This window comes from Manis javanica, chromosome 15 (genome assembly GCF_040802235.1).
Source record: "Manis javanica isolate MJ-LG chromosome 15, MJ_LKY, whole genome shotgun sequence".
Classification (NCBI taxonomy): Eukaryota; Metazoa; Chordata; class Mammalia; order Pholidota; family Manidae; genus Manis; species Manis javanica.
In genome coordinates, this window is record NC_133170.1 from 45,244,900 (window position 1) to 45,271,941 (window position 27,042).

Below are 27,042 nucleotides of genomic sequence, written 5' to 3' on the forward strand. Positions count from 1 at the left end.
TTTGGTAACTGTTACTCCATTCTTGGGTTCTGTGAGTCCGCTGCTGTTTTGTTCCTTCAGTTTTTTTCTTTGTTGTTATACTCCACATATGAGTGAAATCATTTGGTAGTTGTCTTTCTCTGCCTGGCTTATTTCACTGAGCATAATGTGCTCCAGCTCCATTCACGTTGTTGCAAATGGTAGGATTTGTTTCTTTCTTATGGCTGAATAGTATTCCATTGTGTATATGTACCACATCTTCTTTATCCATTCATCTACTGATGGACACTTAGATTGCCTCCATATCTTGGCTATTGTAAAAAGTGCTGTGATGAACATAGAGGTGCATATGTCTTTTTGAATCTGAGAAGTTGTATTCTTTGGGTATATTCCAAGAAGTGGGATTCTGGGGTCAAATGGTATTTCGATTTTTAGTTTTTTGAGGAACCTCCATTTTGCTTTCCACAATGGTTGAACTAGCTTACATTCCTACCAGAAGTGTAGGAGGGTTCCCCTTTCTCCGAATCCTTGCCAACATTTGTCTTTTCGATGCTGGCCATTCTTACTGGTGTGAGGTGATATCTCATTGTGGTTTTAATTTGAATTTCCCTGATGATTAGTGATGAGGAGCATCTTTTCATGTGTCTGTTGGCAATCTGAATTTCTTCTTTGGAGAATCATCTCTTCATATCCTCTGTCTATTTGTTAATCGGGTTATTTGTTTTTTGGGTGTTGAGCTGTGTAAGATCTTTATATATTTTGGAATGTTAACCCCTTGTCAGATATGTCATTTACAAATACATTCTCCCATACTGCAGGATGCCTTTTTGTTTTGTTGATGATGTCCTTTGCCATACAAAAACTTTTTAGTTTGATGGAATCCCATGAGTTCATTTTTGCTTTTGTTTTCCTTTCTTGATGAGATGGGTTCAGGAAGAAGTTGCTCAGGCTTTTTTTCAGGAGATGTTTGCCTATGTTGTCTTCTAAGAGTTTTATGGTTTTATGACTTACATTCAAGTCTTTAATCCATTTCAATTTTACTTTTGTGTATGGGGTTAGACAATAATCCAGTTTCATTCTCTTGCATGTAGCTGTCCAGTTTTGCCAACACCAGCTGTTAAAGAGGCTGTCATTTCCCCATTGTATGTCCATGGCTCCTTTATCATATTTTAATTGACCATATATGGTTGGGTTTATATCAGGGCTCTCTAGTCTCTTCCATTGGTCTGTGGGTCTGTTCTTGTGCCAGTACCAAATTGTCTTGATTACTGTGGCTTTGTAGTAGAGCTTGAAGTTGGGGAGTGTAATTCCCCCTGCTTTATTCTTCCTTCTCAGGATTGCTTTGGCTATTCAAGGTCTTTTGTGGTTCCGTATGAATTTTAGGATGATTTTCTCTAGTTTGTTGAAGAATGCTGTTGGTATTTTGATAAGGATTGCATTGAATCTACAGATTGCTTTAGGCAGGATGGCCATTTTGACAATATTAATTCTTCCTATCCATGAGCAGGGGATGTGTTTCCATTTATTGGCATCTTCTTTAATTTCTCTCATGAGTGTCTTGTAGTTTTCAGAGTATAGGTCTTTCACTTCCTTGGTTAGGTTTATTCTTAGGTATTTTATTCTTTTTGATGCAATTGTGAATGGAACTGTTTTCCTTATTTCTCTCTTTGCTAGTTCATCATTAGTGTATGGGAATGCCACAGATTCCTGTGTATTAATTTTGTATCCTGCAACTTTGCTGAATTCAGATATTAGATCTAGTAGTTTTGGAGTCGATTCTTTAGGGTTTTTTATGTACAATATCATGTCATCTGCAAATAGTGACAGTTAATCTTCTTCCTTACCAATCTGGATAACTTTTATTTCTTAGTGTTGTCTGATTGCCATGGCTAGGACCTCCAGTACTAAGCTGAATAGAAGTGGGGAGAGTGGGCATCCTTGTCTTGTTCCTGATCTTAAAGGAAAAGCTTTCAGCTTCTCACTGTTAAGTATAATGTTGGCTATGGGTTTGTCATATATGGCCTTTATTATGTTGAGGTATTTGCCCTCTATACCCATTTTGTTGAGAGTATTTATCATGAATGGATGTTGAATTTTGTCAAATGCTTTTTCAGCATCTATGGAGATGATCATGTGGTTTTTGTCCTTTTTGTTGATGTCATGGATGATGTTGATGAATTTTTTAATGTTGTACTATCCTTGCATCCCTGGCATAAATACTTTTATTTATTGAATTTTTATCCTGGAGAATCACTAAGAAATGGCTCACACTACTGGGAATTTAAGATAATTAAAATTCACCAAGGGGAGGTAGTCATTATTTCTTCTATTCCTCCTCCTTTTCCTTCATTTGGTATTGGGAGTGTAGCAGTGACAGTGTGCTGCAGGACTCCGCAACCCAAAACTCTATAATGACTATCCCTTTCTCTATTTAATCAAGGAGAAAAGCAAAAACCAGAAATATTCAAATGAATCCCAACTCCATTATACTTTCTAGAAAGTAAATTAAAATTTTAAATATGTACACAGCATCTTAAAATCACATACTAGAACCTGGCAACTCAGAAAAATAAGTGAAAAATGGTTTTTGGGTTTCTTCACATACTTTTAACCAAATTGTAATAAACTGAATTTATACCACTTTTACATTTCTCCGTTTTCACAAGTGACTCTTGCCTCTTCAGTAAATAACACCATTTTACAATGTTCTTTTCCTAGCCAAAAGGAAATGAAGAATCTGTTTATTTCTACATTACTTAAAAATCCCTTGCAGGGAAGGCAAATCATTGAATGATTATGGAAATAGTATGATGTGAAAGAAGTTTAATAGAGTTCCCAAAGCATTATTCACTCAGACTCACCTTTAATTAGCTCATTACCTGATGAAATACTATGATAATCAGTGTTCAGTTTTAAAAGCTGATAATATTAAGGCCAATATGAACGTAAGTCAACTTATAGGTAGTCATCAATTTTTACTACGTTATCTTCATATGGAGAAAACATTTAACATGTACACAGTTAATTTAGTATGTATTAGCCTAGTCTTAGGGTCACATCCTAAACTTTGATTTATAGGAAGCTCTCTGTTTCTGAAATCTTAAATGCATCACTTGCTCCATCCAGAAGCTTCTTTGAGTTCTACCCCACGTTTTCCTCACTGTATCCTATTTGAACTTTCTCCAGAATACTTGCTCTGAGCTGTAATTCCTCCCTCAGTCTGTAGCCTAGATACCTTTCATACAATAGTTTTCATGCCTTTGCTGTTCTACTGTACTCGTATCACATTTTTTCTTAAAAATTTCTATCACAGATCAACCAAACAGCTGACTTCTTAGCTTTTAGGATTATTACTGTTTATCTTTACCAGCTGCAGAAGCCTGAAGATTCCTTCAAGTCACAACTCCTAGCTTCTACCTGTGTTAAACAAAGCAATTAACTTCTTTAAGCCTCAATATTTATAATTAAGATAATAATGTAACATATAGGTATGTCGTAGAAAATCAAGTAAGATCATATTTGCAAAGGACTTAATATATTTTCTGGCAGTTAAGAAGTTCTCATAATTATCACTTACAATTATTAGTCATTTTCTTGACTTATCTGAGACAAATGAAACCCTCATGTAGATTCCCTGCTTGGTTTCCATATTTTTGTTGCTAATTCTATGAGATCCTATTCTTCGACCTTCCCTTAAATGGTACCATTCCCCAGTATTCCATCTGTATGCCAATCTGATGACTTATCTTTTATGATTTAGTGTCCCTATAAAAGGATACTACTTGTAAAATTACAAATAAACATCAAGAGAAACAAGTTAATGATTGCCATAGATGGCAATATATTCATATGTCCTGTATTTCCCCCTTTTCATTGTGTCCTCTGTAATAGGATCTGTATTTTCTCATAACGCTTCCCCTATTTTGTAATTTTGTCTTCATGGCAAAAAAACAATTATTGCCTTATGCGTAATTTTCTTTTCCTTGGGGGGATAAGAACTTTAAAGAAAATCAGTCTGCAGTAATGCTTGGTTTGCTCAAAAACTCTTCCTCTCAAATCAGATCCTTTAGATGTAAAAAGAATGGCAACTTCTATTTTAAGATTCTGAATCCCAGCAACAGGTAATGCTCAAGAATAAAACCTACTCTACTTTTTTCTAAGTGGAAAGCAGTTAGAATCTGTCAATCCAAGTATAAAACTTCCATAGGAGAAAAGCATTCTAGAACATAAAGCCATTCATTGATTTAAATAAAATGAAAAGGTGGATCTCTCAGGCAGGCCCTCTTCTGAATGTGCTCTGTTCCCTACATGTGCTAATGGACAACAAGGCTGACATAGGGCCTGCAGAGCAAGTTGCTGACTGATTGGGAAATGACACCGGGTGTGGCAGACCTTTGCATGACCTCCGAGTGCCCCCCTCTGGTCTGCAGCCACCAGAGAACAATAGCTCCAGTCCCAGGATGTCTTTTCCCTGTGCTGCTGTGCAGCAGGTTCCTCTCAACTGGGCCTGCCTGAGTCTCTCAACTAACTCCCCTCTCATTTTGCAGTGGGGACTCTGGTTGTCTCTAACGGAAGGACTAGTGGACCAGCGGGGCTCTGCTGACCAAGGGCCAGGCTGTCCTCCCTCCCCCCTACTCCTCTGGCTCTGGTTTCTGGCTCCTCTTCCATCACCTTGCTTCCCAGAAAAATCCTCTGTCTTGCTCTTCACCCCTGGACTAGATCCAGTTCTGGCCAAAACACTGAAAGCAACCTCTGAAATGCAAATGCTCTTATTCCATCCTTTGTGGATGAAGTTTCATCTTCTCTCTCTGAGTTGATGGCAAAGGCTGGCAAAGGCACACCTAAGTGAAGCAGAGCCTCTTTGCCATCTCTTACTTTTAGAATTAGTAGTAAATCTTTCTAAACACAAACCCTCCGTGACTCCAAAAGTACAAGGACACACACACGTACACACAGTGCATTTTAAAAACCTGAATGGAGCTTCTTTTTGCTTCTAGATCCCTAGGAATATATTACAGATCTTGTTTAAAATTACAATGGAAAACCAGAAAGAACATGTGATCTGCAACTGTTGGCAATTGAAAGTAACAGGACAAAAGATAAGCTAGCCCTGGGAATCTTCATAAAAAAGATTTATGCACAAAAAAACTGCATAAAAAAGAGCTTTTAAAAGGAGAAAATGAATGAAAACTGTCAGGGAACTTGCCAGAGCCAAGACAATTTCTGGTGGGTTCATCCTGCCATGAAGCCAGCCCCTACTGCTACTTATTGTCTAAATCCTGGCTTCCAGGTACGGTTTACCCTGCAGGGGAGTGGACATGAAACAGTTAAAGCAGTACAACTCCAAGGAGACAGAAAACATAGGTTTTTACTAGAGTTACTGTCCCAGAAGAACATTGGAAATGGGAGATAAGAAGCAACTGTAGTGGAAAGGGCTTTGGCGTGATGGGATGAGTTCATTCAGGGAATGCTCAGAAGTTACTCTTTTATCAATGAAAACCATAGTGATGTCCATATACTACTTCACACCAGGACTGCCATGATCATTCGGTTACTCTGTAGTGTGCATTTGTCCTCCAGATTTCCTGCTATGGAGGCGCCTTTATGAAAGTGTGGAATGGCAAACGGGGACAAAGTTGACTAAGAGATGTAGTCCGTGGACCTTTGTGTTAGCACAAACCTCTCTTAGGTCTGCTTTCCCAGAAGCGGACTCTGAGATAAAGATTATTTGTACAAGTGAATTTAATGACATGCTCCTAGGAGAGACCAGTGAACTCGTGAGGAACAAGGCCATCGACGGTGGGATTTCAGGCCCTGCCTGTGGAGAACGGCTTCAGCCTGATCCCACAGTGGTGTTTGGACTGTAGACCATGCCACGTTTTGTCCTGACCCAAGGTAAGGGAACTAGGCTCGCATACCGTTACATCTGTCAACCATTGCTAAGGATCTCTCAAGGGCATCTTAAACTTCCAGAGACTTCTGGTTCTCTGCCTGGAGTGGCAATGTGGCTCTAACAACTTAACAGCTATTTTATGAAGGAGCATCAAAGGTGCAGAGCGTTGGACACAAAAGCACCTCAAAGCTGGGGTGAGCACACAGATACACTCAAGAGGATTGATGTGCTCTGAGTGGGTAACAGCCAACACCCTCTGCAGGACTTTTAAGTAGTCATGACATAGTAGTAACTGTAAATCTTCAGCTTAGTAATCCGTTCAACATAAATAAGAATTGGAGAAAAACATAAGCCAATCCTATACTGGAGGATTCCCTCCATCTGCCTTATAGCCAGGAACTTTTTTTTAAACTTTTCAATCTGTTTAATCTTATGTTCATTTATAATATCATCTTGATCTTCTAGACATGACCCACAGAAAGAATAGGCAAAATGAACCCATGACCTAAGATATAACTGTCCTTCACAATTAGCTTTTGAGCCATGATGATAATTATTTACACATTTTAAAAAATGGATATTACACTCACCTATGCCTCATATAGTCACTCAATGAAGTACAAAATTAAACTCTTCATTTGCTACCCCAGGTAAAACCAATAGTTAATGAAATGTTCTAACCTTTCATAAGCAGTATCAAATAGTTAAGTAGTTGTGACACTCTCTAGCCCAGATGTAAAGAGATACATTTGTCTTAGTAGAACTTAGACCTTGAGAAGGAACCCTGGGAAGCATGCTCACCACCACTCACGTGCAGCAGGGGCTTCTGCAGGTTACGGAAAACAGCCTCGTACTTGGACCCACCCAATACTTCTCCCAGGGACAAGAATACAGCACACCAGTATCCTTGGTTCTTTGCTGTTCCAAGCCCTATAAACACCTGTAATGCTCAGTCCGTGCAGACCTTTTTAGCAATAAGACTTCATACATTTTCTTTAGTTCTTTCATTATCATCCAAGCCCTGTTATTTATGCACAGGTCTTTTTTTTTTTACTTTAGCTTCACACACACACACACACACACACACACACACACACACACACACACAAACACACATATACACATATACATACACAGGTCTTTAACTTCATATATGTATATATTTATAAACACATACACATATATAAAATATATAATAATATATAATATATATGTATAAACTATATAAAAATACATAATATGAATATATATGTAATGTATATAAATAGGAAAATGGGGTACCTACTACAGGAGCAATACTGTATACAAGAACATCTCTAGAAATTGGAATGAACTAATCTTCAATTTCCCATTTCTTTAGTTTCTTCTTCTATCCCAAGACTTTCTGTTCAATGTGATCCACCCACCACCAGCACTCGCTCACTACAGAGGAACACATTGTTCTCAGCTGAATCACCTTTTACCAACCAAGCTGATTTTTGAACAGCAGAAATAATGATAAAGTTCTCTTACTGAAGCAATCTAAAACTGTCTTCTGACATACACCATCTAGATCAAGAAAGACAAAGTAAAGAAAATATGCATGAAAGCCTTAAAATTATCTTTCACGAATCCAGTGTACCTCGAACACGGGCCTGTGCTCCTGCATTCTGCATGCACAGTACATACCTGCACATTAAGCCTCTTCTAAAAACACTACCCCAGAGGCACAGGTATCAGTGCAATTTCACAATGCAAAGATGTCTTTATTTTTCAGGTCATAATGACCAACAATTTGGCTGAAATATAATGAACATTAATTTAACTGCACAAGTTCTTAGGAACTCTGTCTACCACCTTTTAATTAGGAGAAAAGATGACGTAGGAAAGAAAGTTATCCAAAGCGGTTCTGAATTTCAGTTTTCACCACTGCAAGAATGAAAGAGAGTAATTTGATTTTGAAAGTAATTTACTGCCAAACACCAGTAATTTTAAAATCAAATGAAGAGGATAAATGAAATTGGAGAGCCCAGATAAGATTAGAAAGTAACAAACCACACTGTTCAGCTAACAGAGTTAGCGAGACTGATGAGTGAGAACTTACATTGTTTAGAGATTCCTAGGATCATCTTCAAATTGTCTACAAGCTGTGCAGCACAGCCAGAAGACACGTTTTTCATCAAACATCTTCTATGGCTTTGAGGTGATACTGTAAAGAAATGGAAGCTTGAGGGTCCAATATAATAAAGGTCCTTTTGTAAGTGATTTAATCCTGTGCGCTCCTGAGGATTTGAGTCCTTGACACCCTCACCTTTTCTTTTTTCCTCATGGGTAAGAGACAGGAAAGGTTAAAGATGGTGAGAAAAGAGCATAACGGTTTATGACATCCTTTTCTCCCCACTTCCAGGCCTGAAAGAAACAAATTTCGATTTAGGACCCCTCTGCTAATGTAATCTGAGGGGCTGCACGTTTAGCTTTTGTATTAGTTAGGCTGGCTTTCCCTATGTTTTTCTGGGTGTCAAATTATACCAGCCACCTTGATGATGGATGATATCATAGCCACTAGTTGGTATATTTGTAGGTTTGAGGAAATATATATGTTGACGACTGACCTGAAAACAAGGCATTTTCATGAAAAGAGGGTTTGCTTTTAAGATGAAGCTATGTTTTAGTTCATGCTTAATCAACGAGTTATAATTTATAACCTAAATAATGGGTGGCTTCGTTTTCTTTTCTTGTGGGAATGCTCAGAGATTATTTTCAAGTAGCATTATCAGGCTACTCAAGAAGCCCTACAATTCACATTGCATTGATATTTGTCAAATGGAAATCAGCAAAGCTCCTGCAGCTGCATTCAACGAATGTGAGCTAGAAACGTTTATTCTAAAAAAGGGGGAAAAAAAGATCTAAAGAAAAACAAGACCTTATCTCTGCTCCCATAACATATAATCAGAATGCACACAGAGTAACGAGCAACATGCAAATAAAATGGCTTTGGAGTTCAGAAGGGATAAAGAGAGAAAATAAGAGCAATTTCTGACAGGAGGAAGGAAGGAAGATATCAGTGGAAAATGGCTTTAAAGCTTAGACCTGAGTGTTGTGTAGAAGTATAAAAATGGAAGGAGTGGTGAGAGACACAACGGGCCATCACATATGAAGAAGGTTGGAATGGACAAGGCATGCAAGTAGCAAAGCATTTTAAGTCACCAGTGTGCTGGAGTATCAGGCAGGAGCAGGTGAGAAACCTAGGAAGGTTGTTTTAAGATGAGCTCACCGAAGACCTTGCAGCTGTGTTTGAATGAATGGGAAAAGGCATCACAGACAATCTTTAGAAAGTTTAAACCAAGACATGTGGAGAGATGGTTGAATGGTGAAGAAAGGAGAAGACACAGATACCAATGACCCAGACACCATTTAATGAATGAAAAACAAAGGGTGAATTGGAAGGATGACCAGGATTGCTAAAAGGAAAAATTAAGTGATATTAGCAAGATAGCTACAGAGCCATGTGCCACCACAAGAAAACCTACTGTTTTAAAGAATACCTATTAGCAAATACACTTATAATAATTCATAAGGGGTTGAATTATTTGTGATAGAAGATGACCTTGAGAGTCTTGGAGAAAGTAGTGTTGGAAACGAGTGATTTTTTTCATCCTTTTCAAATTGAATATCTACAAGGATATATTTAGCTTAATATTTCAATGGATAAAAGTGTACATTCACATTTCATTTCTAAATTATCTTCAAAGAAGTCTAGAATTAAAACAGTTTCAAAAAGGTAAGGATAGAAAATAGTGGAGAGACACATACATGTAGTTTTTAGCTTAGTGGAAGAAAAAAGCATAATAATAATTTTAGAAAACAAAGGAGCATTTCAGCTTTGTAATTCAGAAGGATATTTAGGAGAAAGGGCTGGCAAACACTATATAACATATCCCCAACTGGATCATATATATGTGAATAAACACTATATGTGTACCAAATGCTATAATTGGATTTACTGGCAGTGGAGCAATGTCACTGCTCAAAATTGAAGAAAGTGGGATTTCTGCCCAACATATAAAAGACTAGAGTCTCAGGTAATTTCTGTTGACTCGGATCCTGAAAGAAAAAAATCTCATTCATCAATGTACGCCTTCAGTGAATTTATGACCGTACGAATTTATATTTAGTTTAAAGCAGAAATTTGGTATTATGACTTTGTAAAGTAAGTAAATATTTGGGGACTTGAAAAGTGAATGCAAATTTTTAATATAAAACACTCAGTGCTGCCAGTTTCTCCTGGCCTCTCAGGTAAATACAGATCTATTAAATTTCAAAAGTATGCATTATCTTATCAATTTCTTTAATGACTCCAGACAAGTTCACTCTGAGCCCTAATGTTTAGAGAAGTCTTAAATAGGGATTATTTACATGGCTGACCTGTTAGAACAAGGTGTGCCCTTCAGTCTACCTGTTATCTTTAAAACTGCCTCCAGTGTTGTATTTATAAAAATGGCTGAAGATAATTCCACTGAAAATGTAGTGATTTCCAAATGAACTTTAAATGCTTTCTTAATGTAAATCTGGGGTCATATATAAACTCTTACACAGAAGGCCACTGAGACTAAGTGCGGGTTCCCACTACAGACTGGATCTATTATTTACAGACAAACATTCAGCCTACTTATGGCAAAGGAAGGGTGAGCCATTTTACAGATTTGGTTGAAACATTGTTATTGTATATGTGAGCATGAGGAGTTTGAGAAAGAATTCTGGAAAGGATTCTTTAAGGGACAAGTATAGTGCTTGCAAATACCAAATAACGACCCATGTTTATTGAATGGGTGAGTTATGTTTAATATCAAATGATCAAAACATTATACATGAAGAGCTTGCATTTTACACTTTTAAAACCCAAGGTTTTCCTAAGTTACCTAAGCATTTCCTCCAAGGTTTACATTAGAGACAATTTCTCTAGGTGAACTAGAATAACTACCATCTATTGAGAATCTGCCATATGCTAATAAGCCCTTTGCTGAGTATAATGCTGATTCATTGTGCAAATTTGAAATGTTGTGCTATTCTTCCTATTTTACAGATGACGAAAATGATGTTCAGAGAGGTTATTTACTTAAGATCAGAGGATTTGTAGAACAAACATTCAAGGCCAACCAAAAAGTACTATACTTGAAAAAACATAGTAATTTGAGGATTGTTGATTTCTAATATTAGAACATATCTATTATAATATATATCCATGCCTTTTTCCATTTTTAAGAATTTCTAAATAAGGCCTTCTAACCTGATTTTGACTTTTCTTCAAGATGATATGATCAATTGTATTAATATCAGTTACATAAAATCAATCGACATATCAATCATATCAATATATCAACTTTAAAAAGAGCAACTCATTGGAACCAACATGCCTTATTTTTATTTTTAATGTAAATTTTAAAAATATTTTCCTAATAAACTACATTTACTCATAAAACATAATATGACAATATATCAATCATTTATTTTGTTGCTTTCCTTAAAGAAAAAATAAACAGAGTAATCAAATAAAATTTACTAACCAAATATTGATTGCTGATTTGGACAGGTCTTGACTAACACTATGAATTCACATGTAACATATTGTTAAGTGATCAGGTTTTTGAGAATAGAGATATTAAATTCTTAAGAAACTTGAATTTCTAAGGTGGTTGGCACAATTTCTAAAATGACAATTTGAAGGAAGTCAAATATCAAAGCAGTATTTTATGGAACTATAACAAATTCAAATGGAAGGTGAAGCAACTCTATAAGATGGGGAATAAATTTCTTTCCTTTTCTCCTTTGGTTTCTGGATTCTGGACAAATATCAGAATCAAAGTCTCTATATGGGTGATATCAGGAGATATTAATGTCCTTATACCACAAATTTGGAACAGAATTTTAAAAAGATGGGGCCTAGAGACATAGAGAGAGGGGAGAGAACCAACACCAATCTGATTTACCCCTGGGAGTCAGAGTGAGCACCAGGAACTGGGGACACCAAGTACCTTGGAAGCAATGCTTAATGTCTACAAAGGTAATGGGTGCTTTATAAGGAGTGCTTAGGTCCTGAGGTCCTATTTCATGCTTACTTTCAATCCATCACCATGGGAAACAAGAAGTATATTCTGTGGAAATATTGAAGAACTGAAGGTATCAAACACAGTAACCATTTGGGGGGAGTAGCTGACTAACTGGGAGTTTAGTAAAGGTCAGTAAAATAATATAGAACTGCGCTGTCCAATATGGTAGCCACGAGCCAGTTGTGACTACTGAAATCAAATAAAATGAAGACCCAGGCCCTCAACTGCATTAACTACCTACCAAGTGCTCAACGGCTACATGTGGCTCGTGGATACTTTCCCAGACAGCACAGGCATAGGCTACATCCATCATCAGAGAACACACAGTTTTTTCGCACAGCATGTAAGAAAGGAAGAATTTGTGTTGCAGCCATCAGAAAAGATGAATCAATGCCTCTAAAAAACATCACAAAGCTCCAGAAAAAGCCTGTAGCCCTTGATGTTAGTCTTTTAATGGGAAACAGCTTTTCACCCTGTGTGGCTGATCCTACCACCACTCACACAGAGCAAATGAACCTTTTCATGATTTCTCTTGGAAATGAATTTAAAGCTAATGATCATAAGGCATTTGAGAAAACCTTCCAAATGGAAAACAGAGACCCAAACAAAAACAATAACAAAACACACACAATACACACATGCACCTACACACAGGAAATGAAGAGGAAACAGGAGTAGGACAGGGAACAGAAAAAAAATTAAATTTCCATGACAGATAACAGAACATACTCATGCATGAAGTTAGAAGATGCTGTTAAAAGGAATATTCATATACAAAAAAAGTGGTCTGAGAAACTATAAATATGGAAGTATACATTCAAACAGTAGTACAAAATTTTAAAGATCAACTTGAGAAAATATCCTCAAAATTTAAAAGAAAAACAACAAGTAAGCCAAAGGTATGAACAATAGATGAAAAGATAAGAAAATTAAAGATTAATCCTAGAGAGCTCACATCTGACTAATGGGAATTGAAAAAAAAAAGAAAAATTCTGAGAAAATTGATAGTAGAGGCCAGGGAATACTTATGACTTTCGTTCTTGTTATAGTTCAGGAACATTTTAGCATTATTACTTTTTACCATGTAAGTAATTGCCAGAAGTTAACATAAATAATTATTATTTGAAAACCCACGATTTTATAAAAGGCAACCAAATTATTTACAAAGTACATACTTGAGATTAATTTCTTAGGGTGAACCCAAAAGATTTTTCACTTTAGAAAGCAGAAAATAAACCAAAGACCAAGACAGATCGGAATTCTTCCTACTGACTCATTTGCATGAATGAAGTAAAACATTCAAAATCTCAAGAAAGATGAAAACTCCAACTAATGAGGCCATTTGTGCAAATTCATTAGTATGAATACTTTCAACTGATTAGCACAAAGTGTTACAAGGAAACCTCAGGAGTAAAAAGTAACATGTAAGATTAGAGGCTGCTCTCCCAGGATGAAGAAAACCCCGGGCAATGAGGCACCCGGGAGTTAGGAAAAGCGGCTAGCCTTCTTTGCAAATGAGAATCTCTCTAAAAGCAACATCTACAGGTACTTTACATGTAAGACTGGATTTGAGCAAGTGCTTCTATTTGTGAGCTGCCAAATGGGAAATCAATTAAGCAAAGCAACATTTAATGTGAATTGTTTGTAGAATGTTACCATTAACTTATAAATGAGAGATCATTTTGGCTTTTGCTCACAAGCACCCAGGGACGCCCTGCTCCCTGCCAAGCCAGGTAACCATATTTCATTAGTGATCTGAAGATGCACTTGACCCCTGAATGACTGTGGCTGCCCCTGCCTCCCGGAAGCTTGTGCAGATCAGCTCGCACTGTGGTGATAAGGTGCTCCAACTAATGGTACCAGGTGTCCTCCTGTCTCTGTTGGGAGCACTCAGCACTGTATTGTAATGATCTTTTCATTTGGTCTCAATTCTCCATGACACGTTATATTCAGAGAAAAATTGGGAACCAGGCTATCTCATTCATTGTTGTACCCTGAGCTACTCCTAATAAAGGGCCTTAGGAGGTATACAAGCACTGACGGAAAGAATAACGAAATAAATGGAAGTTTTCATTTTAGAGATGAAGAAATGCAGTACTACAGGTGCAAATAGCAGCCCAGGGTCAGTTGGTAGCAAAACCAGAATCAGAACACAGGTCTTCTGCTTCCCTGCTTATGGCTCATTCAGACGTATTATAAATGACTAGTCAGCCCACACGGAAAACTCACAAAAAATAACTAAAACCTTTTCCTTCATTACTTCTCCCCCACTACTCTTAAAACCTCAGACAAAAAGATGTTTACTGTTTAGATAAACCCAGTTTACACCTCTTGCTTGTGTCTTTGATGCCTCTGTTGATATCAGGAATTAACCTGCCTTTATCTTTCTAAAAATTGAAATATAGTTGATATACAATATTATATTGGTTTCAGGTGTACAACACAGTGCTTCAAAAATTATTTATTATCATTCAGGGTCCAGCTTAAATATCATCACATTCAATTAGAAAATAAAAAGAACTTAAAACACTGAACACTTTCTGCATACCAGGCAATAGAGGAGACAAAAATAAGGAAAACAAATGGCTTCTCTTTAGAGGCATACAATTTAATTAGGTGATCAAAAGGTAACATCTACAGCTGGTATGAGGATAAGAAAAACCACCTTTATATTCTGTCGGTAGGAATGTAAATCTGTCACAGCTTGTTTTATTTAGTGGGGAGAGGATTTGGCAATGTCTGTCCAAGTTAAGGGTACCTGTCCCCTGAGACCCAGCAATTTTGCTTCAGGTAACTTCTCATAAAGATGTTCTACTATTTGTGTTCAAGTTCTTATGTACATTAATGATGACTAATGAAGTTTTTGTTAAGAGCCCAAAACTGGTAAAGTGTTCATTTATAGGATGCTGGTAACATAAGTTGTATTATATCTATACACATGATATTTTATTTGTGAAAAAGAATGAGCTAGAGCTCTCTGAGCTAATATAGAAAAAAAAAACACAGGAAGCAAAAACAGCAAAGTACAGAACAGTGTCTAAAGTGATTCTCTTTTTTATAATTACCTATGCATGTATGCCTTTACATTAAAATTATAACAAAACTATGGTAAGAAAGAATACAAGTAATCATCAGTTTTCTCTACAAAGTGGGATTGGGAGCATAGGGTAGAGATCTGTCTTTACTTTCCATTTTTTTATTTTTCAATGCTTGAATTTCTTCACCACATATAGCTATCATATTCATAATTACTTATCTTTAAAAAAGACAGTTTAAAAAAGTCTGTGGGTGTTACCTAGCTGATGGGAAGATGGTGTGAATATTGGAGAAAGAGTAAATGAGATAATGATGGTAGGTGGTGTTTCAACAGGCGGAAACGAGGGGAGGCTTCTGTGCATGCAGGGGCTGAGCCCCCAGCACATGGCAGTTAGGTGTGGCCATTTATTTATCCCAGCCAATGAAAAGTGAATGGAAGTGAACTTCCTTACATCAGGGCCAAGACAATGAAACTGTTGTATAATTTGGTTCAGTCACAGAGAAGGACTTGTGTGGAGCTAGTGGAATAAGACTGCTGAGTAACCACAAGGCAAATGGCTTCTCTGTGTGTCAAGTGAATCCTCAGGAGAGAAAAATCAACTCTTGCTGTGTTAATCCACTGAAATTTGGATATGTTTGTTACGAGAACTGAGCCTAGCCTGACTGAGACAGACAGCATCAGAAGAGGAAAGGACATTACATAGAGGAGGTGCATGTTTATAGCAGTGAGTGTCCACTATGTGCTCAGAGGGAGAGATTGAAAGGATGCTCAGAAAGTGGCCTGGAGTCGAAAGGTAAGTGCACTTGACAGCACAGTGAAGAGTTACAGTCAATTGGTTTGGATAAGAAGTTGCTGAAAGTGTTTTGTTTGCTATTTGTTTTGAGCTGTGAGGTGATACAATCACAGTTTAGGAATTTAAATTAGTTAGAACAGTTGTCCTGACAATGCTAAGACAAGAGGGATATCTAGTGTTGGAAATGGAAGAGGGGTATTCAGTAAAAACAGCAGAAACAAGTAAGAGAAAAGTAGGGGTATTTTGTGTCCTAGAATCCAAGGACAAAGGAAAGAATGCATGGTTCACAATGTAAACTCTGAGGAGGTGAAATAAGGTAAGCATTAAGTGATTCTGGTGATTAACAAATAAACATAGAGAAAGTAATGAATAGAGTAAGATAGAAGGAAGAAAGTAGGTTGTAAGAGTCTGAGCAGTGAGTAGGTGGTAAGGAAACGGGGTCACTTAGTATAGGAAATTCTGAAGAAGTATGCACAGAGAAGGGAAGGAGAGAAATGGGAACGGCTTAGAGAAAAATATTTAAAGTTAAGAAAGTTGATAAGAGGGACAGGAGAAAAAAAATTAAAGCTTAGTTTTTAGTTTTTTGGGTTTTTCTTTTTTAGATATTTGTTCATATATAGAAGATATTTAAGTATTTGTGGACATAGAGAAGTTAGGTTAGGAGGACAGATAGGGCATTAGTGGGGGGCAATTAATGGCACATTGTAGCCAACATTAGTGATCGGTAAAATCAAATGCCATGGTGAAGAGAGTGGCCGGTAGTGCACTTCTGATGCCAGCAAGAAACATGAGAAAATGGGTAAAACCACTGAAACATTCTCCAGTGAGGAAGAAGAACTTCGAGGAAATTTATCTTAGTCCTAACAGTTCTTAGTGGAAGAAACAGAAGGCGTGCCATTCTCATCAGAGCAGAGGGAGCAAACAGTTTGGGAGTGAGGTCAAGGGGTGGGCGGGTGGGATTGGGGACGATTCATTTTCAGGAACAGACAGGAAGAGAGAGACATAAAGAAACTGGAACCCACCAAGGGCTCACATACAAAGAGGAAGGATTGGTTTTGGCCCAGAGATAGATGTTTGGTAGCTGTCTCCAGGTAGGCATGGCAGCCTGGGGACAGAGTAGAGAAAACAGAATGGGGTTCTCCCTGGGCTTAAATGAGGTGAGAAGAGTAAGGCAAAGGTGTGAGCTATAGCATGTCTACTACTGAATTTTCTGCATGCCTGGCTACAGAGGTCAGGAAAGGTCATCAGATGGCACTGGTCACAGGTGCTGGGCCAAGCAGAGGCGACAGCAGAATGCCAGCAGTACCCAGCCTCCTGAATGAAGCTTTTCCTGATCACACTAGAGGAAAGAGATCATTTCCTCTTTGTCTTTCAACATTTTTGTCTGACTCACTCTCATGCCATTTACAACCTCCCCATGCCTCAGTTTCTTCACCTGTAAAATGGGTATAATAATAGCAGCCTCCCACAGGGTTAATGTGAAGGTTTATTGTTCTGCTTTATCTTATTTAATCATGAATACCATCTAGTGAGTAGTTATTATCATTAATTGTAAGGTTACAGATGAAGAAACTGAAAGATTTTTACCCTGATCTTTAATGATATCATTAAAATATTGGAACATGAACATTTCACAATAACAGCCTACTCTACTTAACACTATCCAACATGGGATGAAGCAAACACAAAACACCTCGTGTATACTACACCTAGGAAACCACCTCTGCACACCTCATAAGGGGCAGACTGGACCAGGTGCTGTCTCTTCGCCACCTCCATGCAGTTCTGGACTTCTCCTGCCTCCTCTGTTCCCCTAGGGGCTCAGTCTGTGGACTCCATCACTCAGATCCCTGTCACCTGACTTCTGGCTGTGTTTGGCCGGCCAAGGCGCCAATAGGAGGGATGTTGGTAAGAGAGGTCAGGGTACATCTCCCCCAGCTCTGTGCAGAGGGTCACCCACTCTGAGAGCAACTGCTTCTCTCTCAGAAGTCACGTCCTCACGTCCCTCAGCCCCTCCTGCCCAGCCTGGCTCTTCCGCACAGGGGCAGCATTACCGCCAGGTCCCTTCAGCTCAGGCATAGTCACCATGCCACCTCTGGGTACCTCCACACAACTTGATTCCTTCAGCACTGCCCTCACTCTGAGCATATTCCTCTTACTAATTCTTTTTTATTTGAGCCTTAAGCATAGATTTTTTTTCCTATCTGTACCCTGACTGATAGTGTATATGAAATACCATATGTTTATGTGCAAAATGGAACATCAACAATAACTTAGATCCATTGGTGACTTCAGGACACATTTGAAATAGATGAAGAAACTGAGGGCCAGGAAGTAAATTGGCTCCAAAGCTGCAGAGCTAGTAGACAACCCAGAGACAGGTCAGACTCCCGACTCCAAGAACAGAGGACGCGTGGTCTCCCTCAAAGGGGAACCTGGACTGAAAAAAAAAAGGTTTCCACTAGAGGAAGCAGCTGTGAGACAGGGACGGTGGCTTCTATTAAATAAATTTCACCGTCAAACCTTTCCACCCCGTTGTCAGGAACAGTCCTACCATCTCTCTCTGTGGAGATAATTAGGATTTAACCTCCATGTCAGAAGCAGAGAGCTGCTAGCTTTCAAAAAGAGATGTTACTTAAGGGTCAAAACTATTTTCTTCTGATCAATTCTGTTGCAAACAGATGAGGTTCTGATATCTGCTTCTTGTTTGGGGGAGGTGGGTATCTTGTTCTCGCTCCTTCTCCTGCATACTTATAAAGGCAAATTATGTGTTATTAGGCAACGTGAGGAATGCAGTCTTCAATTAAAACAATTCCCCTATTCTGATGCATTTACAGAACAGAGAATTTATTTACCTTAATCAAAATTAACTTCCTAGCTGTGTTTTGTTTTCCTCAAAATTCTTCTTAAAATGATGGTACATAATAATCGATGGCATCTTAAATACACATACACATGAATATATTCAGACATATACAACAGTACATAGAGATACATTGTTTTTAAAAACTGATATAAAAGTAATTAGTTTAATCTACAATAAATAATGATAAACATTTATTTATTGTTTAGTTGGAGAAATTTTTGCATTAAATGATTTTATGGAATTTTCCAACAACTGAAGGTGGCATTTATTATTATCAACATCAAATAGGTGACAAAACTGAAGCATACTGAAATGAATAAATTCAGCCTAAGCTAGCAATTAGTAAGTAGAGAACTGAAAATTTGAGCCTAGACCTTCCAGTGCAAAAATATGCTCTTCCCATTTTTCTGGTGCTCTATAATCAATCTCATTATCACACTGGTCCAGAGAGGATAAATGTATTTATGAGGCCAAAGGATGCCCTCTGCCAATCATTCCTTTCCAGTCCCCACATCTTGGAAAACCCTCCCATCCTCTACTCCTGAAAAGGGACAACATCCCTCCACTTGTTCCCTGGCCTGGGAATTCAGGTTTGGATCTCGACTGGTTTAGGTTCTGTTGGTGTTTAAATGGAAACATCCTTCAGCGAAGGCTGGAAGGCAAGTGCATATTGGACCAGAGAGAGCTAGCTAGAGACAGAAAACAAATACCGCCAGAGAGAAACAAATGAGAGACCACGTAGCTCTGGATAGAGAGTGAGTGCTGATGGCTGGCATGTTCCTTTAAGAGACCTGATTGTGGGTCCTGCCTATAAGTTCCTTGACATGTCCCTTAATTTTTCCAGTAAATCACCTCTTCTTTTAATTTATATAAGCAAATTTGAACAGTATTGTGCTAATTCCAATCAAGGAACACAAAATGCAAAGCTATGTAATTTTTTGACAATTATGTGCCTTCCAGGAATGTCATTATGAACATGAACTCCAGTGTTGCTAGTTACTAAACTAGAGCATTAAGTGGAATTTCAGATAACTGGTAATGTATTATTGTCAGATGGTGGTTAAAAGTGTGGATTTTGGATTCAGAATGTCTAGGTTCAAGTCTTTGCATAGGTATAACATAAAATAGGTTATTTTTACTATTCTGTTTCTGCTTTCTCTGCTGTAGAATATGGAAAAGAATTTATTTACCTTTAAAGGTTGTTACGAAAATAAAGTAATATATGGAAAGCAATTACCACAGTTACCTGACCCAAAGAAGAGCTCATAAACTGTCAGTTGCTGTTTTTGTTGTTTTTACTCTCATCTCCAAAAAAAAGTGTTATTTTTACATTTTTCCCTTTCTTACTCTCTAGATAAATCTTCATGTCTGGTTTCATGTAGAAGAGTCAGAATTCCATCTCAAATGAATATACTTCCAAATCCAGTTATGAAATAAAATCAAGGTCTGTTATACTCACTAGTAGTTTTTCCTTTAGCTTTGTTTAAGTTTCCAGTAAGTTTCATTCATTCTCATAAGAAAGGGTTAGAAGATTAAGCCACTGAAACAAGGAGGAAAATCCTTTTTAAACACCTTGGCAATGATAAGTCAGATAACCTTGGATATAATCAGGTATCTAATATGGAAATAATTGTGCTGTCTTTCATGAATGCAAATGACTGCCATCCACTTTCATGAGAACTCACTGTGGAGTTGTTTTCCCAGTTGTGCAAAATAGAAGTGTGCTGAATGATTTGGCTTGCTCTTGCCCACATCCCAAGGCAGATGTTTTCAGTAGAATGCTAGAGTAAGTGTAGAGACCATATTCCACAACAAGTAAAACCTACTAGTCCACACAGGGATTTACCTATTTACATCAGCCTCATTAACACACAGCTCTAGCCAACTGTGCTAAATAATTAGGGTCATCTCTAGATAGAATTACCATTAATTGTTTTCTGATTTCAATCTCTGAGCCTTTCATTCTAGAATCACTAATTAAAATGAGGAAGAAAAAAGTGCTCAGAAATGGAGTCAATTTATGCTTAATAATTGTCTATTAGCAAGTCAAATGGCTCATTTATGGAGAATGCTGTCCAATCAGGTTTTCCAGTAGTAAATATTTAAATTTCAGACATTCGAGAAAAGTGTTGCTAAATAAATTCTAGACACTACTGTTTCGTTTACTTAAGTTATTTTCCTGCCCATCTAATGGGTATAGCTCTACACCCAACTTCCGCCCCAAATTAGGAGTAGACTCATGAACTGTTCTGAGCCTCTTGGGGTGCCTTATCCCACAGTGTGCAGTGTTCTTGACATTCTGGTCTTCGAACTGTTAGTATATAAGCTAGACTAGCATTTCCAAAGCCACACAAAGACAAGTAAAGTCACATGAAGAAAGAAACACAGATGAGATGCAAAGAGAGATGAAGACAGAGGCCTGAAGGCATTTGAATCCCTCCTTCCCTAGCTTTATTCTTACCCTTCCCAGTTACACAGGTTAATAAATTTCCCTTTTCATAAACTAATCTAATGCATTTCTGTCACTTGCAAAATGTTTCGATCAACAAAAATACTACACCAGGACTACTTTCTTTAAATACTATTGAGGCTTGCTTCATTTTTAAAGACCCTAAAATTGTAGGGGCAAATGAGGCAGGAGTCATCTCTACAAAAAATATGTACATATATATGTATGCATACACATAGGAATACATCTTTATAAGGGTCTCATAGTAATTCTAGGATGCTTATTACAACAAAGGACAGACACCATGAAACAGACAGACTATGTAAGAACACAAATATCAGGATATGACTCTGAAACTTCATTATGTTACTAGATTAAAGAATAAAGCATGGTGATGTGTCTTACCAATGGGTTTCAGTCCCAGGCATGTTCATTATGGACTCAGTGAGATTGAGGAATGACAGTGGAATGTTCTTGGGGTAAAAGCATTTATTACCCAGCTTGTTCTCCCAGCAGTATGTCGAGCACCAGAATTACATCCGCATCCAACAGTCTGCGGGTCTGTAATCCTTCATCTCTGCCTCCACCCAGAGCACTGGGCAGAGTTCTTTATATAGTGACTCAGTCAGTAATAGCTTATTGCCTATGGGTGTGGGAAGTAGTAGCCTAGCAGCAGGACAGCATCAATTAGTTTAGGGTCAGGTAAGGATTCTGGTCATAGGAGCTTTCATTTTCCCCACATCATGATACTAACTTTTATTGAGTTATTACAATACATATAAGCACTTTACATGTATGACCAGATTTAAGCACACAATAGCTCTATTAGGGTGAATAACTTGTCTACTGATACATAACAATTAAAGTACAAATTCAGTGCCTCAAACAGTATGTATTTAGTATCTTAAAATTTCTATGTTATCAGGAATCCACACAGCTTAGCAAGGTGCTCTGCAAGAATGTAATCAAGGTGTCATCCTGGGCTGCAGTGTCATCTGAGGCTTAGATGTGGAAAGATCTGCCTCTTCACTCACTCGTCTGTTCGCTGCATTCAGTTCCATGTGGCCTGCAGAACTAGGCCTCCTTTTCTTGCTGAAAGTTGACCTAAAGATGCCCCTATTTCTTTACCAGGGAGATCTCTCTGTAAGAAACTTACAGCATGACGACCTGCTTCTTCAAAGCCAGAAAGAGAGAGAATCTCCCTGAAAGACTGGTGTTTGAATCATATGAAACATACTCATGTAAACATTATCGATTTGTCCCTTTGCCATATTCTATTGGTTACAAAGACATCACAGGTCCTGCCCACATTTAAATGGAGGAATTTATATGAGGATGTGAAGGTGGGGTTCATGGGAGTTCCCTGGGATGGGTATGCCACAGAGGTGTATGTTATCTGTTCCCATTTTACAGAAAGGATGCTGAGGCATCTTTAGCAGAGAAGTTAAGGTGTAGAGCTCTGTTTCAAAGCCAGTCAGTCTGCTTTGTTTCCACTGTGCTATTGTTTAAGGGAAAAAGAAAACTTACACACAGCAAGGCCAGGACAGTCTCAGATCTGATGTGTCCTAGCTATGTGAATTGAGACAGAAGTCTTAACCTTTCTGATCTTCACTTACTCTTCCTCTATGAAGTAGAAATGATAAATTAAATATTTCTGGCTTTTTGTCTTGATTTTAACATTTTGGCCAAATGGCATAGGGTATATATATATATATAGTATACTCTTAAAGTGAAGAATGTCATGTTAAGGATATTACCCTATATATCCCTATTTTATAGAATGAAGCCATTGTAAATGAAATTTCACTAAATTGATTTTCCCAGTTATAATTATATTATTTACTTTATAATTTATTATTTTTTAATTTTTTTATTATTCTTTTCTCAACATACTCAACTATAACTTGCTACAATTCTATGCACTCACATGGTTGAAGGCCTAAATCAAACATTGCTTTTTGTAGCAGTGATACCAAATTCAGTCTTGTTAGGCAGAAGAAGATGAAGATAACAGTACCTGAAGATGTCATTATGTTTCACCATCACCAAGACATAATACTTGAGAACCTAGACTGGAAGGACAAATGGGTTTGCACAAATTCACCTGTGCCCTTTTGCCTGTCATCACTCACAATACTTCTACACAGGCCTGACTAAGAGAGATGTCTTTCATAACAATGGATAGGAAAATTTTGGTGAAAATGGATGGGAAAATAGATGTTATTTCATTTACCCTTCAGGAAGCTCTGTGAAATAGTCATTATTAATACTATTTTCAGATTAAGAAATAAGAGTCAGGAAGGTTATATAACTTTTCCAATGTAGAATTCAAACATAAGACTTCCTCAAATTGGGTAAAGAAGGGAAATATACATACATACACACACACACACACACACACACACACACACACACACACACACACATATATATATATACACATATATATATACACACACACATGACAAATTACCAAGGAGTAATTGAGCTCTTATTCTAGATCAGGCACAGATACATACAGGCAATGAGAAATCAGATTAAATGTCGCAGCATTTTGAAAGAGAAACCATTAACATGGTACTGCTCACTAGCCATGTGTCCAAGTCAACTGATTAAGATTCTGTAGCTCAAGCCTCAGTTTTTTTCTCTGTAAGAATGGTACCAATTCCCTCTGCTCCATCTTTTTTCACAAAGTGGCTATTGGAAACAAGTTAACTAATATGCCTCTAAAAATAAAGCACTATAAATGTAAGGAACTTTCACAGTTATGGGTAAACAAATCTAATGTTGGCCCCATCTAGCTCTGGGTAATGGTCAAAAACGAAACCTCTTCATGCGCCCTCTTCTTTAGCCAGACTAGAGTACTTAAGAACACACTCAATATTCAGAAGAAAACTTGGAAGCCCCTCATATTAATAGTAAGTATAAGATACATACAAGAAAGAACTAAATTAAGTAACTTTGGTTTCTAATAATTACATACCCAGAAGTGGACCAGTTTCAGAAATAATACAATTTTATGAGCTATGGAGAGATATATGCAGCCTATTTACAGAGACCTATTTTTCCCTAAATTTTTCATGTTTCACTTTAAAATATGATGGCTTTTAATAAAAACAATCTAGAAAACATACTGAGCTTCCCACCCCTATTCCATAACCTCAGTGTGCAGCTGTGAATACATGCAGTTGGAATGGAACTTTCTCTCCAGGTTCCGGCACAGCCAAACCAACCAAATCAAAACAAACAAGGAAACAAAAACAGAAATAATATAACAAACATATTTCTGATCAGGCCACCCCACGCTGAATGGGGGGCCCAAGGGTGGGGCTCTGGTCACCAGAAGTGGTCCAGCAAAGGCTATGCTGGGGCAGATTTGGGTTTTGTGGGGCTTAACGTTGACATCTGTAGTTTTTGTGAATATTTTGAAGAGAAAATACAGAGGACTTAAAATACAAAATTATATTAGAAAAAGAATATTATTTTTATAATGAAGAAATGTATAATAAACTCCAAATTAAAAAAAACCCAATCTTGACAAACACCCAAACATTATAAAATTCAGAAAAATAATACATATTTTTTGATTAACTTGCCCAAAAACACTCCCCTTTTCATCTTTTGGATGCATACACTTTGACTGCCTCTTCATACAGCAACATTTTTTTATTATAGTTTTTTTATTATATATTTTTATTTCATTATATAAAGACTAAAGAAAATCAGTCTTCCTTCTGGAATGGTTGACTGATTTTTTTATATGAATAGTTTGTGAACAGTGTTTCCTTTCAGCTTCAAAACAACTCACCATTGGCAATGTAAGGTAAAACTTTAAGATTGTTGTCAAATTTGGGATCAAATATAAAAAAACAGCTCTTTTATATTTGAGCTGTAAGATTTAGAGATATTTTTCATAGACTAGTTTCTGGTTCCATACATTTCAAATCTCATTTCTCCTCTATCACACACGCACTTCCAGTGCTAGGCTTTTCAGAATCTAAAACTCTGACCTTTTCCGTTGCGTTACTCTGTGTGCTACTGATGATATAGATGAGAACCCAACATCACATGAAGTTGGGTCAAGAAGACCCTTAGTGGACTTCAGCTTTGCTGTAACTGCATACACTTGTATTTCTTTATTCATTAAATGGCCCTGTGAACGCTCGAAGCAGTAAATAGGTAGACTTCTATCATCAGACTGGGACACAGTGAGAAAGCTGGGGTTGAAAGCTGGAACTAAGCATGGAGATGAAGCAGCAAAAACTGCTTTGTAAGGGCACAGCCTCACTTGGTTCCCTCATCTCCACATGCATGCCACACCCTTGCTTGTTTGAGCTGTTGATCCCTGTCCCTACAGCTTAAGGTTGCTGGGTGTAGAAACCACCCTGCTAGGTGGGAGAGGCAAATGGCCCTAACAATTAGACCTCAAATAAAGGAATAACTCCAATACAGGGGAGGTGCACAATACTTGGGGGGTGAGCAGTTCTGAGGCAGCACTCTCACCCATATCGTCACTCAGGGACCCTCAATAACAAAGGTTCTACTGGCTATGACATGTGGTCACTGCATTAGCTTGCTAGGGCTGCCATTAAAAAAAAAAATGCCACAACTGGGTGGCTTATGCAGGAGTTAATTTTTCACAGTCTGGAGGCTGGAAGCCTAAGACCAAGGTGTTGGCAAGTTGGGTTTCTCCTGAGGCTGCTCTGTGGTTTGCAGATGGCTACCTTCCGTGCCCTCCCACGCCTCTCCTCTGCCTGCGTGTGTCCACTGTGTCTCTGTGTGCCCACATCTCCTCTTCCTAAAGGAACACCTGTTGGACTGGGTTCAGACCCACCCAGATGGCCTCCTGTAACCTACCTATCTCTTTACAGACCCTACCTCCACATGCAGAGATCCTGGGGTCAGGGCTTCATCATATGAATCTGGGGAGGAGGACACAATTCAACCCAAAACAGCCATCCTGGGGGTCCACTTGATTCCAGTAACACATAACTGGAAAGGAATATGAAGGAAAAAACAATGGGTGACACTTTTTCAAGTCAGGCCTGAAGAACAGGTCTACCACTCGCAATCACATCCCATTAGGTGAACTCAGAGGTTAACTGTTCACAAGCAAAGCTGGGAAACTTAGTACTCCTGGGCTGCCACTGCCCAGGAGAAGCTCACGTGATGGAAGGCAGGACACATCTGTGATGGGCAGGAGGGCATCTCTGCACGGCACTGTGCTCAAATCTGGGGACTTCTTATTCAGATGGAACTCAGAGCCTCATACAGCAGCAACCCCACAAATATGATTTTATTTCACTAAAGTTCTGTTTCTCGCTCTCACCCTCTAAACACTGACCTTTCCCTCTAGCCATGTCCTCAAATGCATGTTTTTCAGTTTCAAAACACTGGTTCTGTTGCATTGCAGGAGCCCTTTTATCTCTCATTTCCACTTAAAAAAATCTCTCAATGCTTAGGGTCTCAGGTGGCCAAGCCCCCTTACAAAGCCTCCTCTCCCTAATCTCTGTACAGCAAGTGGGGGAAATGTGTGTGTACGCATGAGCATTTGTGCTGGGAGAGTGTTTGGAAGAGCGGATCGATTTGAAACAACCTCATTATTCAGTGAAAGAGAGGAAAACGCATAACAAGCTAATCCAAACTCAGCGCCAGGAGTCTGAGCAGTTTTATATACCTAGGATGGGAACAGACAACTTTTTGAAAGGCTAATCAGAATTAATGAATAGAAAAATTAAGGAATAGAATTAATGCATGGAAAACAGGAAAATAAATATTGTAATCAGGAATCAAGTCTGTGCTATTTAAATAAGCTGAAATCTCTTAGAATTTAAAAAATAAAACCACCTTAAGACTTCCCTCTCCCTTAATATTAGAAAAAGTAAATGGATGAAATAAAATACTTGAAAGGAAAAATATATCTAATACAATGTGCATGG

The 27,042-nt window shown here is 38.0% G+C and overlaps 1 protein-coding gene across 7 annotated transcripts in view; it reads right to left on the minus strand.

Annotated features, from left to right (window-relative positions):
• The window catches only part of ZNF385D (zinc finger protein 385D), a 986,127-nt gene that overhangs the window by 140,162 nt on the left and 818,923 nt on the right, over positions 1-27,042 (minus strand). The window contains exon 3 of one of the 7 annotated variants that reach the window (XM_073223832.1): positions 7,956-8,060. The exons of the other annotated variants lie outside the window; for them this stretch is intronic. The gene's annotated coding sequence lies outside the window, so the exon portion shown is untranslated. The remainder of the gene's footprint in view (positions 1-7,955; positions 8,061-27,042) is intronic. 7 annotated transcript variants of the gene reach the window in all.